At 51.0% G+C, this 16,212-nt stretch overlaps 22 non-coding genes across 22 annotated transcripts; 15 read left to right on the top strand and 7 right to left on the bottom strand.

Moving 5' to 3' along the window:
- The first annotated feature begins 88 nt into the window (after window positions 1-88).
- On the top strand, window positions 89-161 carry trnam-cau (transfer RNA methionine (anticodon CAU)). The gene has a single exon. It is a non-coding gene; the product is annotated as a tRNA-Met (tRNA).
- A 1,185-nt stretch (window positions 162-1,346) lies between these two features.
- Window positions 1,347-1,418, bottom strand: trnae-cuc (transfer RNA glutamic acid (anticodon CUC)). The gene has a single exon. It is a non-coding gene; the product is annotated as a tRNA-Glu (tRNA).
- Window positions 1,419-1,540: 122 nt separating this feature from the next.
- Window positions 1,541-1,611, top strand: trnag-gcc (transfer RNA glycine (anticodon GCC)). The gene has a single exon. It is a non-coding gene; the product is annotated as a tRNA-Gly (tRNA).
- A 601-nt stretch (window positions 1,612-2,212) lies between these two features.
- Window positions 2,213-2,285, top strand: trnam-cau (transfer RNA methionine (anticodon CAU)). The gene has a single exon. It is a non-coding gene; the product is annotated as a tRNA-Met (tRNA).
- A 1,185-nt stretch (window positions 2,286-3,470) lies between these two features.
- Window positions 3,471-3,542, bottom strand: trnae-cuc (transfer RNA glutamic acid (anticodon CUC)). The gene has a single exon. It is a non-coding gene; the product is annotated as a tRNA-Glu (tRNA).
- Window positions 3,543-3,664: 122 nt separating this feature from the next.
- On the top strand, window positions 3,665-3,735 carry trnag-gcc (transfer RNA glycine (anticodon GCC)). Its single transcript has one exon. It is a non-coding gene; the product is annotated as a tRNA-Gly (tRNA).
- A 601-nt stretch (window positions 3,736-4,336) lies between these two features.
- On the top strand, window positions 4,337-4,409 carry trnam-cau (transfer RNA methionine (anticodon CAU)). Its single transcript has one exon. It is a non-coding gene; the product is annotated as a tRNA-Met (tRNA).
- Window positions 4,410-5,594: 1,185 nt separating this feature from the next.
- Window positions 5,595-5,666, bottom strand: trnae-cuc (transfer RNA glutamic acid (anticodon CUC)). The gene has a single exon. It is a non-coding gene; the product is annotated as a tRNA-Glu (tRNA).
- A 122-nt stretch (window positions 5,667-5,788) lies between these two features.
- Window positions 5,789-5,859, top strand: trnag-gcc (transfer RNA glycine (anticodon GCC)). The gene has a single exon. It is a non-coding gene; the product is annotated as a tRNA-Gly (tRNA).
- A 601-nt stretch (window positions 5,860-6,460) lies between these two features.
- trnam-cau (transfer RNA methionine (anticodon CAU)) lies at window positions 6,461-6,533 on the top strand. The gene has a single exon. It is a non-coding gene; the product is annotated as a tRNA-Met (tRNA).
- A 1,185-nt stretch (window positions 6,534-7,718) lies between these two features.
- Window positions 7,719-7,790, bottom strand: trnae-cuc (transfer RNA glutamic acid (anticodon CUC)). Its single transcript has one exon. It is a non-coding gene; the product is annotated as a tRNA-Glu (tRNA).
- Window positions 7,791-7,912: 122 nt separating this feature from the next.
- On the top strand, window positions 7,913-7,983 carry trnag-gcc (transfer RNA glycine (anticodon GCC)). The gene has a single exon. It is a non-coding gene; the product is annotated as a tRNA-Gly (tRNA).
- A 601-nt stretch (window positions 7,984-8,584) lies between these two features.
- trnam-cau (transfer RNA methionine (anticodon CAU)) lies at window positions 8,585-8,657 on the top strand. The gene has a single exon. It is a non-coding gene; the product is annotated as a tRNA-Met (tRNA).
- A 1,184-nt stretch (window positions 8,658-9,841) lies between these two features.
- On the bottom strand, window positions 9,842-9,914 carry trnae-cuc (transfer RNA glutamic acid (anticodon CUC)). The gene has a single exon. It is a non-coding gene; the product is annotated as a tRNA-Glu (tRNA).
- Window positions 9,915-10,036: 122 nt separating this feature from the next.
- On the top strand, window positions 10,037-10,107 carry trnag-gcc (transfer RNA glycine (anticodon GCC)). The gene has a single exon. It is a non-coding gene; the product is annotated as a tRNA-Gly (tRNA).
- A 601-nt stretch (window positions 10,108-10,708) lies between these two features.
- trnam-cau (transfer RNA methionine (anticodon CAU)) lies at window positions 10,709-10,781 on the top strand. The gene has a single exon. It is a non-coding gene; the product is annotated as a tRNA-Met (tRNA).
- A 1,185-nt stretch (window positions 10,782-11,966) lies between these two features.
- trnae-cuc (transfer RNA glutamic acid (anticodon CUC)) lies at window positions 11,967-12,038 on the bottom strand. Its single transcript has one exon. It is a non-coding gene; the product is annotated as a tRNA-Glu (tRNA).
- Window positions 12,039-12,160: 122 nt separating this feature from the next.
- On the top strand, window positions 12,161-12,231 carry trnag-gcc (transfer RNA glycine (anticodon GCC)). Its single transcript has one exon. It is a non-coding gene; the product is annotated as a tRNA-Gly (tRNA).
- A 601-nt stretch (window positions 12,232-12,832) lies between these two features.
- trnam-cau (transfer RNA methionine (anticodon CAU)) lies at window positions 12,833-12,905 on the top strand. The gene has a single exon. It is a non-coding gene; the product is annotated as a tRNA-Met (tRNA).
- A 1,185-nt stretch (window positions 12,906-14,090) lies between these two features.
- Window positions 14,091-14,162, bottom strand: trnae-cuc (transfer RNA glutamic acid (anticodon CUC)). The gene has a single exon. It is a non-coding gene; the product is annotated as a tRNA-Glu (tRNA).
- Window positions 14,163-14,284: 122 nt separating this feature from the next.
- On the top strand, window positions 14,285-14,355 carry trnag-gcc (transfer RNA glycine (anticodon GCC)). The gene has a single exon. It is a non-coding gene; the product is annotated as a tRNA-Gly (tRNA).
- A 601-nt stretch (window positions 14,356-14,956) lies between these two features.
- trnam-cau (transfer RNA methionine (anticodon CAU)) lies at window positions 14,957-15,029 on the top strand. The gene has a single exon. It is a non-coding gene; the product is annotated as a tRNA-Met (tRNA).
- Window positions 15,030-16,212: the final 1,183 nt, after the last annotated feature.

The raw sequence follows: 16,212 nt of genomic DNA, 5'->3' as shown, positions 1-16,212 counted from the left end.
AATACCTGGGGACTCACCTTTGTTTGTCCAAGCTGAATTTCATTTCTGTGCAGCTTCGAGAAATCGTCCATTTTCAGGTTCCCTGTCAGCCTCGTTGGCGCAGTAGGCAGCGCGTCAGTCTCATAATCTGAAGGTCGTGAGTTCGAGCCTCACACGAGGCAGGTGTTTTGGTACAGAGTTGGTCCATCCATTTTGTACCTCTTCTACCCATTTCGAGGACGCTGGAGCCTTAGAACCACTCCTTTGTAGTGGATTTTCAGCCTCCTCCGATGCGAGATCTAGAACAGGGATCAATCCAAATCATTCTGCCATTGACCGTGGAAAGCCTTCCCATCTGTTTGATTTCAAGACTCACACGTGGCAGGCGATCCTCCCCTATGGATGTGTGCCGGCCCTCTGAAACCACTTCATCCAACTTTCACCACAATTCCTCTTTCTTTTCTCAGGTCAGAATTGCGGGGAACCACACGTTGGCTCCCAAATGACCCCTACCTGTTATTTCTTCTAGGACACTTTGTCCAGGTAGGGTTAGGAATGTCTTTGCATTGGAAGCAGATGAACAAGGGCTGATAATTGCTTATCAGCAGCTCCCGAGCTGAGTCTCTGGAGGTTGCCTGGAGTTCCTTTGCCAACAGGGTCCATGGAGAGGGATAATTTGAAGTCATTCTTGCCTGACTGTTAAGTTGGAACAAGAAGTCTATGCAAACCAAACTTGGGTTGGACATCGTATCTGCATTAAGTCAAGATGTTGTTGAGAGTAGACTTTGGAGAGTGGCGCGAATTCGACGAGACAATTGGCAGACTTGTAAGGGCTGGTGGCTGAGCGTTAGAACTGTCGCCTGCCACATGTGAATCACGAAATCAGAAGGTAGTGACTTGTAGCCTCACGCAAGCGATGTGCTTTGATGCGCAGTACGTGGCAGAGTTTGTGCATCCATTTTAAGCGTCTGGAGAGGAGAGTTTGGACAGTAGCGCGAATTCAGCGGGACAATTGGCGGACATGCAAGGGTTGTTAGCTCAGCGGTAGAATTGTCGCCTGCCATGCGCAAGTCTCGAAAACTGGCGGTGTTGAGCTGTATCCTCACGGGAGGCATGTTTTGATGGGCAGTTCGGCCACACATTTTTTGGATGTCCTGTCACACCCTTCACCTCCAAGACGGCAGCTCATCCTGGGCTAGAAGAACTGGCAACTCTGCTTCATTTGTTGACGGCTTCAAGGAATGGTCCGTTTTGGGGGGAGATGGTGCCTTGAGGCTCTCTTGATACACAGTACGTGGCAAAGGCAACCCATCCATTGTCTACCGCTTGTCCCTTTCGGGTAAGGCGGAGGTGGGGCAAAACACAGTTTCCCTGACCGGGAATCGAACCCGGGCCGCGGCGGTGAGAGCGCCGAATCCTGACCACTAGACCATCAGGGAGCTGCCACAGAGGTGTCTTGATGAGTGACGCGTGGGTGTATCGGGCTACATTTTCCGCTGCGCCTCGAGAGGAGCGCTTGGGCAATGGCGCGAATTCGTTGAGAAAACTGCCACGTGTGTGAGCATTGGTGGTTCAGTGGTAGAATTCTCGCCTGCCACGCGGGAGACCCGGGTTCGATTCCCGGCCAATGCACGGTTCCTTTATGCGTGGGGTCTTGGGGGGCATTAAGTTTGTTCTCGGTCACGGCCAGACGGCATCAAGATTTGGAACAAGAAGCCTGTGCAAACCAAACTTGGGTTGGACATCGTATCTGCATTAAGTCAAGATGTTGTTGAGAGGAGACTTTGGACAGTGGCGCGAATTCGGCGGGACAATTGGCAGACTTAGAATTGTCGCCTGCCAGCGCCAGTGGGTGACTGAATATATGTTTACAGACATTGCTGGTAAACCCGTGTGTCTTATTAGTGGAGCTAATGTGGCTGTAATTAAGGAATTTAACTTAAGACGGCACTACGAGACAAAAGAAGAATGGTCCGTTTTGGGGGAAGATGGTGTCTTGAGCCTCGCTTGATACACAGTACGTGGCAAAGGCAACCCATCCATTGTCTACCGCTTGTCCCTTTCAGGTAAGCCGGAGCTGGGTCAAAACACCGTTTTTAGGATCTCCTGTGGCACTCTTCACCTCCAAAACCCGTTCAGGGCTTAAATACCTGGGGACTCACCTTTGTTTGTCCAAGCTGAATTTCATTTCTGTGCAGCTTCGAGAAATCGTCCATTTTCAGGTTTCCTGTCAGCCTCGTTGGCGCAGTAGGCAGCGCGTCAGTCTCATAATCTGAAGGTCGTGAGTTCGAGCCTCACACGAGGCAGGTGTTTTGGTACAGAGTTGGTCCATCCATTTTGTACCTCTTCTACCCATTTCGAGGACGCTGGAGCCTTAGAACCACTCCTTTGTAGTGGATTTTCAGCCTCCTCCGATGCGAGATCTAGAACAGGGATCAATCCAAATCATTCTGCCATTGACCGTGGAAAGCCTTCCCATCTGTTTGATTTCAAGACTCACACGTGGCAGGCGATCCTCCCCTATGGATGTGTGCCGGCCCTCTGAAACCACTTCATCCAACTTTCACCACAATTCCTCTTTCTTTTCTCAGGTCAGAATTGCGGGCCACCACACGTTGGCTCCCAAATGACCCCTACCTGTTATTTCTTCTAGGACACTTTGTCCAGGTAGGGTTAGGAATGTCTTTGCATTGGAAGCGGATGAACAAGGGCTGATAATTGGTTATCAGCAGCTCCCGAGCTGAGTCTCTGGAGGTTGCCTGGAGTTCCTTTGCCAACAGGGTCCATGGAGAGGGATAATTTGAAGTCATTCTTGCCTGACTGTTAAGTTGGAACAAGAAGTCTATGCAAACCAAACTTGGGTTGGACATCGTATCTGTATTAAGTCAAGATGTTGTTGAGAGTAGACTTTGGAGAGTGGCGCGAATTCGACGAGACAATTGGCAGACTTGTAAGGGCTGGTGGCTGAGCGTTAGAACTGTCGCCTGCCACATGTGAATCACGAAATCAGAAGGTAGTGACTTGTAGCCTCACGCAAGCGATGTGCTTTGATGCGCAGTACGTGGCAGAGTTTGTGCATCCATTTTAAGCGTCTGGAGAGGAGAGTTTGGACAGTAGCGCGAATTCAGCGGGACAATTGGCGGACATGCAAGGGTTGTTAGCTCAGCGGTAGAATTGTCGCCTGCCATGCGCAAGTCTCGAAAACTGGCGGTGTTGAGCTGTATCCTCACGGGAGGCATGTTTTGATGGGCAGTTCGGCCACACATTTTTTGGATGTCCTGTCACACCCTTCACCTCCAAGACGGCAGCTCATCCTGGGCTAGAAGAACTGGCAACTCTGCTTCATTTGTTGACGGCTTCAAGGAATGGTCCGTTTTGGGGGGAGATGGTGCCTTGAGGCTCTCTTGATACACAGTACGTGGCAAAGGCAACCCATCCATTGTCTACCGCTTGTCCCTTTCGGGTAAGGCGGAGGTGGGGCAAAACACAGTTTCCCTGACCGGGAATCGAACCCGGGCCGCGGCGGTGAGAGCGCCGAATCCTGACCACTAGACCATCAGGGAGCTGCCACAGAGGTGTCTTGATGAGTGACGCGTGGGTGTATCGGGCTACATTTTCCGCTGCGCCTCGAGAGGAGCGCTTGGGCAATGGCGCGAATTCGTTGAGAAAACTGCCACGTGTGTGAGCATTGGTGGTTCAGTGGTAGAATTCTCGCCTGCCACGCGGGAGACCCGGGTTCGATTCCCGGCCAATGCACGGTTCCTTTATGCGTGGGGTCTTGGGGGGCATTAAGTTTGTTCTCGGTCACGGCCAGACGGCATCAAGATTTGGAACAAGAAGCCTGTGCAAACCAAACTTGGGTTGGACATCGTATCTGCATTAAGTCAAGATGTTGTTGAGAGGAGACTTTGGACAGTGGCGCGAATTCGGCGGGACAATTGGCAGACTTAGAATTGTCGCCTGCCAGCGCCAGTGGGTGACTGAATATATGTTTACAGACATTGCTGGTAAACCCGTGTGTCTTATTAGTGGAGCTAATGTGGCTGTAATTAAGGAATTTAACTTAAGACGGCACTACGAGACAAAAGAAGAATGGTCCGTTTTGGGGGAAGATGGTGTCTTGAGCCTCGCTTGATACACAGTACGTGGCAAAGGCAACCCATCCATTGTCTACCGCTTGTCCCTTTCAGGTAAGCCGGAGCTGGGTCAAAACACCGTTTTTAGGATCTCCTGTGGCACTCTTCACCTCCAAAACCCGTTCAGGGCTTAAATACCTGGGGACTCACCTTTGTTTGTCCAAGCTGAATTTCATTTCTGTGCAGCTTCGAGAAATCGTCCATTTTCAGGTTCCCTGTCAGCCTCGTTGGCGCAGTAGGCAGCGCGTCAGTCTCATAATCTGAAGGTCGTGAGTTCGAGCCTCACACGAGGCAGGTGTTTTGGTACAGAGTTGGTCCATCCATTTTGTACCTCTTCTACCCATTTCGAGGACGCTGGAGCCTTAGAACCACTCCTTTGTAGTGGATTTTCAGCCTCCTCCGATGCGAGATCTAGAACAGGGATCAATCCAAATCATTCTGCCATTGACCGTGGAAAGCCTTCCCATCTGTTTGATTTCAAGACTCACACGTGGCAGGCGATCCTCCCCTATGGATGTGTGCCGGCCCTCTGAAACCACTTCATCCAACTTTCACCACAATTCCTCTTTCTTTTCTCAGGTCAGAATTGCGGGGAACCACACGTTGGCTCCCAAATGACCCCTACCTGTTATTTCTTCTAGGACACTTTGTCCAGGTAGGGTTAGGAATGTCTTTGCATTGGAAGCAGATGAACAAGGGCTGATAATTGCTTATCAGCAGCTCCCGAGCTGAGTCTCTGGAGGTTGCCTGGAGTTCCTTTGCCAACAGGGTCCATGGAGAGGGATAATTTGAAGTCATTCTTGCCTGACTGTTAAGTTGGAACAAGAAGTCTATGCAAACCAAACTTGGGTTGGACATCGTATCTGCATTAAGTCAAGATGTTGTTGAGAGTAGACTTTGGAGAGTGGCGCGAATTCGACGAGACAATTGGCAGACTTGTAAGGGCTGGTGGCTGAGCGTTAGAACTGTCGCCTGCCACATGTGAATCACGAAATCAGAAGGTAGTGACTTGTAGCCTCACGCAAGCGATGTGCTTTGATGCGCAGTACGTGGCAGAGTTTGTGCATCCATTTTAAGCGTCTGGAGAGGAGAGTTTGGACAGTAGCGCGAATTCAGCGGGACAATTGGCGGACATGCAAGGGTTGTTAGCTCAGCGGTAGAATTGTCGCCTGCCATGCGCAAGTCTCGAAAACTGGCGGTGTTGAGCTGTATCCTCACGGGAGGCATGTTTTGATGGGCAGTTCGGCCACACATTTTTTGGATGTCCTGTCACACCCTTCACCTCCAAGACGGCAGCTCATCCTGGGCTAGAAGAACTGGCAACTCTGCTTCATTTGTTGACGGCTTCAAGGAATGGTCCGTTTTGGGGGGAGATGGTGCCTTGAGGCTCTCTTGATACACAGTACGTGGCAAAGGCAACCCATCCATTGTCTACCGCTTGTCCCTTTCGGGTAAGGCGGAGGTGGGGCAAAACACAGTTTCCCTGACCGGGAATCGAACCCGGGCCGCGGCGGTGAGAGCGCCGAATCCTGACCACTAGACCATCAGGGAGCTGCCACAGAGGTGTCTTGATGAGTGACGCGTGGGTGTATCGGGCTACATTTTCCGCTGCGCCTCGAGAGGAGCGCTTGGGCAATGGCGCGAATTCGTTGAGAAAACTGCCACGTGTGTGAGCATTGGTGGTTCAGTGGTAGAATTCTCGCCTGCCACGCGGGAGACCCGGGTTCGATTCCCGGCCAATGCACGGTTCCTTTATGCGTGGGGTCTTGGGGGGCATTAAGTTTGTTCTCGGTCACGGCCAGACGGCATCAAGATTTGGAACAAGAAGCCTGTGCAAACCAAACTTGGGTTGGACATCGTATCTGCATTAAGTCAAGATGTTGTTGAGAGGAGACTTTGGACAGTGGCGCGAATTCGGCGGGACAATTGGCAGACTTAGAATTGTCGCCTGCCAGCGCCAGTGGGTGACTGAATATATGTTTACAGACATTGCTGGTAAACCCGTGTGTCTTATTAGTGGAGCTAATGTGGCTGTAATTAAGGAATTTAACTTAAGACGGCACTACGAGACAAAAGAAGAATGGTCCGTTTTGGGGGAAGATGGTGTCTTGAGCCTCGCTTGATACACAGTACGTGGCAAAGGCAACCCATCCATTGTCTACCGCTTGTCCCTTTCAGGTAAGCCGGAGCTGGGTCAAAACACCGTTTTTAGGATCTCCTGTGGCACTCTTCACCTCCAAAACCCGTTCAGGGCTTAAATACCTGGGGACTCACCTTTGTTTGTCCAAGCTGAATTTCATTTCTGTGCAGCTTCGAGAAATCGTCCATTTTCAGGTTCCCTGTCAGCCTCGTTGGCGCAGTAGGCAGCGCGTCAGTCTCATAATCTGAAGGTCGTGAGTTCGAGCCTCACACGAGGCAGGTGTTTTGGTACAGAGTTGGTCCATCCATTTTGTACCTCTTCTACCCATTTCGAGGACGCTGGAGCCTTAGAACCACTCCTTTGTAGTGGATTTTCAGCCTCCTCCGATGCGAGATCTAGAACAGGGATCAATCCAAATCATTCTGCCATTGACCGTGGAAAGCCTTCCCATCTGTTTGATTTCAAGACTCACACGTGGCAGGCGATCCTCCCCTATGGATGTGTGCCGGCCCTCTGAAACCACTTCATCCAACTTTCACCACAATTCCTCTTTCTTTTCTCAGGTCAGAATTGCGGGGCACCACACGTTGGCTCCCAAATGACCCCTACCTGTTATTTCTTCTAGGACACTTTGTCCAGGTAGGGTTAGGAATGTCTTTGCATTGGAAGCGGATGAACAAGGGCTGATAATTGCTTATCAGCAGCTCCCGAGCTGAGTCTCTGGAGGTTGCCTGGAGTTCCTTTGCCAACAGGGTCCATGGAGAGGGATAATTTGAAGTCATTCTTGCCTGACTGTTAAGTTGGAACAAGAAGTCTATGCAAACCAAACTTGGGTTGGACATCGTATCTGCATTAAGTCAAGATGTTGTTGAGAGTAGACTTTGGAGAGTGGCGCGAATTCGACGAGACAATTGGCAGACTTGTAAGGGCTGGTGGCTGAGCGTTAGAACTGTCGCCTGCCACATGTGAATCACGAAATCAGAAGGTAGTGACTTGTAGCCTCACGCAAGCGATGTGCTTTGATGCGCAGTACGTGGCAGAGTTTGTGCATCCATTTTAAGCGTCTGGAGAGGAGAGTTTGGACAGTAGCGCGAATTCAGCGGGACAATTGGCGGACATGCAAGGGTTGTTAGCTCAGCGGTAGAATTGTCGCCTGCCATGCGCAAGTCTCGAAAACTGGCGGTGTTGAGCTGTATCCTCACGGGAGGCATGTTTTGATGGGCAGTTCGGCCACACATTTTTTGGATGTCCTGTCACACCCTTCACCTCCAAGACGGCAGCTCATCCTGGGCTAGAAGAACTGGCAACTCTGCTTCATTTGTTGACGGCTTCAAGGAATGGTCCGTTTTGGGGGGAGATGGTGCCTTGAGGCTCTCTTGATACACAGTACGTGGCAAAGGCAACCCATCCATTGTCTACCGCTTGTCCCTTTCGGGTAAGGCGGAGGTGGGGCAAAACACAGTTTCCCTGACCGGGAATCGAACCCGGGCCGCGGCGGTGAGAGCGCCGAATCCTGACCACTAGACCATCAGGGAGCTGCCACAGAGGTGTCTTGATGAGTGACGCGTGGGTGTATCGGGCTACATTTTCCGCTGCGCCTCGAGAGGAGCGCTTGGGCAATGGCGCGAATTCGTTGAGAAAACTGCCACGTGTGTGAGCATTGGTGGTTCAGTGGTAGAATTCTCGCCTGCCACGCGGGAGACCCGGGTTCGATTCCCGGCCAATGCACGGTTCCTTTATGCGTGGGGTCTTGGGGGGCATTAAGTTTGTTCTCGGTCACGGCCAGACGGCATCAAGATTTGGAACAAGAAGCCTGTGCAAACCAAACTTGGGTTGGACATCGTATCTGCATTAAGTCAAGATGTTGTTGAGAGGAGACTTTGGACAGTGGCGCGAATTCGGCGGGACAATTGGCAGACTTAGAATTGTCGCCTGCCAGCGCCAGTGGGTGACTGAATATATGTTTACAGACATTGCTGGTAAACCCGTGTGTCTTATTAGTGGAGCTAATGTGGCTGTAATTAAGGAATTTAACTTAAGACGGCACTACGAGACAAAAGAAGAATGGTCCGTTTTGGGGGAAGATGGTGTCTTGAGCCTCGCTTGATACACAGTACGTGGCAAAGGCAACCCATCCATTGTCTACCGCTTGTCCCTTTCAGGTAAGCCGGAGCTGGGTCAAAACACCGTTTTTAGGATCTCCTGTGGCACTCTTCACCTCCAAAACCCGTTCAGGGCTTAAATACCTGGGGACTCACCTTTGTTTGTCCAAGCTGAATTTCATTTCTGTGCAGCTTCGAGAAATCGTCCATTTTCAGGTTTCCTGTCAGCCTCGTTGGCGCAGTAGGCAGCGCGTCAGTCTCATAATCTGAAGGTCGTGAGTTCGAGCCTCACACGAGGCAGGTGTTTTGGTACAGAGTTGGTCCATCCATTTTGTACCTCTTCTACCCATTTCGAGGACGCTGGAGCCTTAGAACCACTCCTTTGTAGTGGATTTTCAGCCTCCTCCGATGCGAGATCTAGAACAGGGATCAATCCAAATCATTCTGCCATTGACCGTGGAAAGCCTTCCCATCTGTTTGATTTCAAGACTCACACGTGGCAGGCGATCCTCCCCTATGGATGTGTGCCGGCCCTCTGAAACCACTTCATCCAACTTTCACCACAATTCCTCTTTCTTTTCTCAGGTCAGAATTGCGGGGCACCACACGTTGGCTCCCAAATGACCCCTACCTGTTATTTCTTCTAGGACACTTTGTCCAGGTAGGGTTAGGAATGTCTTTGCATTGGAAGCGGATGAACAAGGGCTGATAATTGCTTATCAGCAGCTCCCGAGCTGAGTCTCTGGAGGTTGCCTGGAGTTCCTTTGCCAACAGGGTCCATGGAGAGGGATAATTTGAAGTCATTCTTGCCTGACTGTTAAGTTGGAACAAGAAGTCTATGCAAACCAAACTTGGGTTGGACATCGTATCTGCATTAAGTCAAGATGTTGTTGAGAGTAGACTTTGGAGAGTGGCGCGAATTCGACGAGACAATTGGCAGACTTGTAAGGGCTGGTGGCTGAGCGTTAGAACTGTCGCCTGCCACATGTGAATCACGAAATCAGAAGGTAGTGACTTGTAGCCTCACGCAAGCGATGTGCTTTGATGCGCAGTACGTGGCAGAGTTTGTGCATCCATTTTAAGCGTCTGGAGAGGAGAGTTTGGACAGTAGCGCGAATTCAGCGGGACAATTGGCGGACATGCAAGGGTTGTTAGCTCAGCGGTAGAATTGTCGCCTGCCATGCGCAAGTCTCGAAAACTGGCGGTGTTGAGCTCTATCCTCACGGGAGGCATGTTTTGATGGGCAGTTCGGCCACACATTTTTTGGATGTCCTGTCACACCCTTCACCTCCAAGACGGCAGCTCATCCTGGGCTAGAAGAACTGGCAACTCTGCTTCATTTGTTGACGGCTTCAAGGAATGGTCCGTTTTGGGGGGAGATGGTGCCTTGAGGCTCTCTTGATACACAGTACGTGGCAAAGGCAACCCATCCATTGTCTACCGCTTGTCCCTTTCGGGTAAGGCGGAGGTGGGGCAAAACACAGTTCCCCTGACCGGGAATCGAACCCGGGCCGCGGCGGTGAGAGCGCCGAATCCTGACCACTAGACCATCAGGGAGCTGCCACAGAGGTGTCTTGATGAGTGACGCGTGGGTGTATCGGGCTACATTTTCCGCTGCGCCTCGAGAGGAGCGCTTGGGCAATGGCGCGAATTCGTTGAGAAAACTGCCACGTGTGTGAGCATTGGTGGTTCAGTGGTAGAATTCTCGCCTGCCACGCGGGAGACCCGGGTTCGATTCCCGGCCAATGCACGGTTCCTTTATGCGTGGGGTCTTGGGGGGCATTAAGTTTGTTCTCGGTCACGGCCAGACGGCATCAAGATTTGGAACAAGAAGCCTGTGCAAACCAAACTTGGGTTGGACATCGTATCTGCATTAAGTCAAGATGTTGTTGAGAGGAGACTTTGGACAGTGGCGCGAATTCGGCGGGACAATTGGCAGACTTAGAATTGTCGCCTGCCAGCGCCAGTGGGTGACTGAATATATGTTTACAGACATTGCTGGTAAACCCGTGTGTCTTATTAGTGGAGCTAATGTGGCTGTAATTAAGGAATTTAACTTAAGACGGCACTACGAGACAAAAGAAGAATGGTCCGTTTTGGGGGAAGATGGTGTCTTGAGCCTCGCTTGATACACAGTACGTGGCAAAGGCAACCCATCCATTGTCTACCGCTTGTCCCTTTCAGGTAAGCCGGAGCTGGGTCAAAACACCGTTTTTAGGATCTCCTGTGGCACTCTTCACCTCCAAAACCCGTTCAGGGCTTAAATACCTGGGGACTCACCTTTGTTTGTCCAAGCTGAATTTCATTTCTGTGCAGCTTCGAGAAATCGTCCATTTTCAGGTTCCCTGTCAGCCTCGTTGGCGCAGTAGGCAGCGCGTCAGTCTCATAATCTGAAGGTCGTGAGTTCGAGCCTCACACGAGGCAGGTGTTTTGGTACAGAGTTGGTCCATCCATTTTGTACCTCTTCTACCCATTTCGAGGACGCTGGAGCCTTAGAACCACTCCTTTGTAGTGGATTTTCAGCCTCCTCCGATGCGAGATCTAGAACAGGGATCAATCCAAATCATTCTGCCATTGACCGTGGAAAGCCTTCCCATCTGTTTGATTTCAAGACTCACACGTGGCAGGCGATCCTCCCCTATGGATGTGTGCCGGCCCTCTGAAACCACTTCATCCAACTTTCACCACAATTCCTCTTTCTTTTCTCAGGTCAGAATTGCGGGGCACCACACGTTGGCTCCCAAATGACCCCTACCTGTTATTTCTTCTAGGACACTTTGTCCAGGTAGGGTTAGGAATGTCTTTGCATTGGAAGCGGATGAACAAGGGCTGATAATTGCTTATCAGCAGCTCCCGAGCTGAGTCTCTGGAGGTTGCCTGGAGTTCCTTTGCCAACAGGGTCCATGGAGAGGGATAATTTGAAGTCATTCTTGCCTGACTGTTAAGTTGGAACAAGAAGTCTATGCAAACCAAACTTGGGTTGGACATCGTATCTGCATTAAGTCAAGATGTTGTTGAGAGTAGACTTTGGAGAGTGGCGCGAATTCGACGAGACAATTGGCAGACTTGTAAGGGCTGGTGGCTGAGCGTTAGAACTGTCGCCTGCCACATGTGAATCACGAAATCAGAAGGTAGTGACTTGTAGCCTCACGCAAGCGATGTGCTTTGATGCGCAGTACGTGGCAGAGTTTGTGCATCCATTTTAAGCGTCTGGAGAGGAGAGTTTGGACAGTAGCGCGAATTCAGCGGGACAATTGGCGGACATGCAAGGGTTGTTAGCTCAGCGGTAGAATTGTCGCCTGCCATGCGCAAGTCTCGAAAACTGGCGGTGTTGAGCTGTATCCTCACGGGAGGCATGTTTTGATGGGCAGTTCGGCCACACATTTTTTGGATGTCCTGTCACACCCTTCACCTCCAAGACGGCAGCTCATCCTGGGCTAGAAGAACTGGCAACTCTGCTTCATTTGTTGACGGCTTCAAGGAATGGTCCGTTTTGGGGGGAGATGGTGCCTTGAGGCTCTCTTGATACACAGTACGTGGCAAAGGCAACCCATCCATTGTCTACTGCTTGTCCCTTTCGGGTAAGGCGGAGGTGGGGCAAAACACAGTTTCCCTGACCGGGAATCGAACCCGGGCCGCGGCGGTGAGAGCGCCGAATCCTGACCACTAGACCATCAGGGAGCTGCCACAGAGGTGTCTTGATGAGTGACGCGTGGGTGTATCGGGCTACATTTTCCGCTGCGCCTCGAGAGGAGCGCTTGGGCAATGGCGCGAATTCGTTGAGAAAACTGCCACGTGTGTGAGCATTGGTGGTTCAGTGGTAGAATTCTCGCCTGCCACGCGGGAGACCCGGGTTCGATTCCCGGCCAATGCACGGTTCCTTTATGCGTGGGGTCTTGGGGGGCATTAAGTTTGTTCTCGGTCACGGCCAGACGGCATCAAGATTTGGAACAAGAAGCCTGTGCAAACCAAACTTGGGTTGGACATCGTATCTGCATTAAGTCAAGATGTTGTTGAGAGGAGACTTTGGACAGTGGCGCGAATTCGGCGGGACAATTGGCAGACTTAGAATTGTCGCCTGCCAGCGCCAGTGGGTGACTGAATATATGTTTACAGACATTGCTGGTAAACCCGTGTGTCTTATTAGTGGAGCTAATGTGGCTGTAATTAAGGAATTTAACTTAAGACGGCACTACGAGACAAAAGAAGAATGGTCCGTTTTGGGGGAAGATGGTGTCTTGAGCCTCGCTTGATACACAGTACGTGGCAAAGGCAACCCATCCATTGTCTACCGCTTGTCCCTTTCAGGTAAGCCGGAGCTGGGTCAAAACACCGTTTTTAGGATCTCCTGTGGCACTCTTCACCTCCAAAACCCGTTCAGGGCTTAAATACCTGGGGACTCACCTTTGTTTGTCCAAGCTGAATTTCATTTCTGTGCAGCTTCGAGAAATCGTCCATTTTCAGGTTCCCTGTCAGCCTCGTTGGCGCAGTAGGCAGCGCGTCAGTCTCATAATCTGAAGGTCGTGAGTTCGAGCCTCACACGAGGCAGGTGTTTTGGTACAGAGTTGGTCCATCCATTTTGTACCTCTTCTACCCATTTCGAGGACGCTGGAGCCTTAGAACCACTCCTTTGTAGTGGATTTTCAGCCTCCTCCGATGCGAGATCTAGAACAGGGATCAATCCAAATCATTCTGCCATTGACCGTGGAAAGCCTTCCCATCTGTTTGATTTCAAGACTCACACGTGGCAGGCGATCCTCCCCTATGGATGTGTGCCGGCCCTCTGAAACCACTTCATCCAACTTTCACCACAATTCCTCTTTCTTTTCTCAGGTCAGAATTGCGGGGCACCACACGTTGGCTCCCAAATGACCCCTACCTGTTATTTCTTCTAGGACACTTTGTCCAGGTAGGGTTAGGAATGTCTTTGCATTGGAAGCGGATGAACAAGGGCTGAAAATTGCTTATCAGCAGCTCCCGAGCTGAGTCTCTGGAGGTTGCCTGGAGTTCCTTTGCCAACAGGGTCCATGGAGAGGGATAATTTGAAGTCATTCTTGCCTGACTGTTAAGTTGGAACAAGAAGTCTATGCAAACCAAACTTGGGTTGGACATCGTATCTGCATTAAGTCAAGATGTTGTTGAGAGTAGACTTTGGAGAGTGGCGCGAATTCGACGAGACAATTGGCAGACTTGTAAGGGCTGGTGGCTGAGCGTTAGAACTGTCGCCTGCCACATGTGAATCACGAAATCAGAAGGTAGTGACTTGTAGCCTCACGCAAGCGATGTGCTTTGATGCGCAGTACGTGGCAGAGTTTGTGCATCCATTTTAAGCGTCTGGAGAGGAGAGTTTGGACAGTAGCGCGAATTCAGCGGGACAATTGGCGGACATGCAAGGGTTGTTAGCTCAGCGGTAGAATTGTCGCCTGCCATGCGCAAGTCTCGAAAACTGGCGGTGTTGAGCTCTATCCTCACGGGAGGCATGTTTTGATGGGCAGTTCGGCCACACATTTTTTGGATGTCCTGTCACACCCTTCACCTCCAAGACGGCAGCTCATCCTGGGCTAGAAGAACTGGCAACTCTGCTTCATTTGTTGACGGCTTCAAGGAATGGTCCGTTTTGGGGGGAGATGGTGCCTTGAGGCTCTCTTGATACACAGTACGTGGCAAAGGCAACCCATCCATTGTCTACCGCTTGTCCCTTTCGGGTAAGGCGGAGGTGGGGCAAAACACAGTTTCCCTGACCGGGAATCGAACCCGGGCCGCGGCGGTGAGAGCGCCGAATCCTGACCACTAGACCATCAGGGAGCTGCCACAGAGGTGTCTTGATGAGTGACGCGTGGGTGTATCGGGCTACATTTTCCGCTGCGCCTCGAGAGGAGCGCTTGGGCAATGGCGCGAATTCGTTGAGAAAACTGCCACGTGTGTGAGCATTGGTGGTTCAGTGGTAGAATTCTCGCCTGCCACGCGGGAGACCCGGGTTCGATTCCCGGCCAATGCACGGTTCCTTTATGCGTGGGGTCTTGGGGGGCATTAAGTTTGTTCTCGGTCACGGCCAGACGGCATCAAGATTTGGAACAAGAAGCCTGTGCAAACCAAACTTGGGTTGGACATCGTATCTGCATTAAGTCAAGATGTTGTTGAGAGGAGACTTTGGACAGTGGCGCGAATTCGGCGGGACAATTGGCAGACTTAGAATTGTCGCCTGCCAGCGCCAGTGGGTGACTGAATATATGTTTACAGACATTGCTGGTAAACCCGTGTGTCTTATTAGTGGAGCTAATGTGGCTGTAATTAAGGAATTTAACTTAAGACGGCACTACGAGACAAAAGAAGAATGGTCCGTTTTGGGGGAAGATGGTGTCTTGAGCCTCGCTTGATACACAGTACGTGGCAAAGGCAACCCATCCATTGTCTACCGCTTGTCCCTTTCAGGTAAGCCGGAGCTGGGTCAAAACACCGTTTTTAGGATCTCCTGTGGCACTCTTCACCTCCAAAACCCGTTCAGGGCTTAAATACCTGGGGACTCACCTTTGTTTGTCCAAGCTGAATTTCATTTCTGTGCAGCTTCGAGAAATCGTCCATTTTCAGGTTCCCTGTCAGCCTCGTTGGCGCAGTAGGCAGCGCGTCAGTCTCATAATCTGAAGGTCGTGAGTTCGAGCCTCACACGAGGCAGGTGTTTTGGTACAGAGTTGGTCCATCCATTTTGTACCTCTTCTACCCATTTCGAGGACGCTGGAGCCTTAGAACCACTCCTTTGTAGTGGATTTTCAGCCTCCTCCGATGCGAGATCTAGAACAGGGATCAATCCAAATCATTCTGCCATTGACCGTGGAAAGCCTTCCCATCTGTTTGATTTCAAGACTCACACGTGGCAGGCGATCCTCCCCTATGGATGTGTGCCGGCCCTCTGAAACCACTTCATCCAACTTTCACCACAATTCCTCTTTCTTTTCTCAGGTCAGAATTGCGGGGCACCACACGTTGGCTCCCAAATGACCCCTACCTGTTATTTCTTCTAGGACACTTTGTCCAGGTAGGGTTAGGAATGTCTTTGCATTGGAAGCGGATGAACAAGGGCTGATAATTGCTTATCAGCAGCTCCCGAGCTGAGTCTCTGGAGGTTGCCTGGAGTTCCTTTGCCAACAGGGTCCATGGAGAGGGATAATTTGAAGTCATTCTTGCCTGACTGTTAAGTTGGAACAAGAAGTCTATGCAAACCAAACTTGGGTTGGACATCGTATCTGCATTAAGTCAAGATGTTGTTGAGAGTAGACTTTGGAGAGTGGCGCGAATTCGACGAGACAATTGGCAGACTTGTAAGGGCTGGTGGCTGAGCGTTAGAACTGTCGCCTGCCACATGTGAATCACGAAATCAGAAGGTAGTGACTTGTAGCCTCACGCAAGCGATGTGCTTTGATGCGCAGTACGTGGCAGAGTTTGTGCATCCATTTTAAGCGTCTGGAGAGGAGAGTTTGGACAGTAGCGCGAATTCAGCGGGACAATTGGCGGACATGCAAGGGTTGTTAGCTCAGCGGTAGAATTGTCGCCTGCCATGCGCAAGTCTCGAAAACTGGCGGTGTTGAGCTGTATCCTCACGGGAGGCATGTTTTGATGGGCAGTTCGGCCACACATTTTTTGGATGTCCTGTCACACCCTTCACCTCCAAGACGGCAGCTCATCCTGGGCTAGAAGAACTGGCAACTCTGCTTCATTTGTTGACGGCTTCAAGGAATGGTCCGTTTTGGGGGGAGATGGTGCCTTGAGGCTCTCTTGATACACAGTACGTGGCAAAGGCAACCCATCCATTGTCTACCGCTTGTCCCTTTCGGGTAAGGCGGAGGTGGGGCAAAACACA

Source organism: Mchenga conophoros, linkage group LG23, assembly GCF_057382185.1.
Source record: "Mchenga conophoros isolate Kocher_MC1m ecotype Shallow Benthic linkage group LG23, M_conophoros_male_GT1.1, whole genome shotgun sequence".
In the NCBI taxonomy this organism is placed as follows: domain Eukaryota; kingdom Metazoa; phylum Chordata; class Actinopteri; order Cichliformes; family Cichlidae; genus Mchenga; species Mchenga conophoros.
Note: the sequence above shows the minus strand (reverse complement) of the source record. Positions and strands in the feature narration are given on the sequence as shown.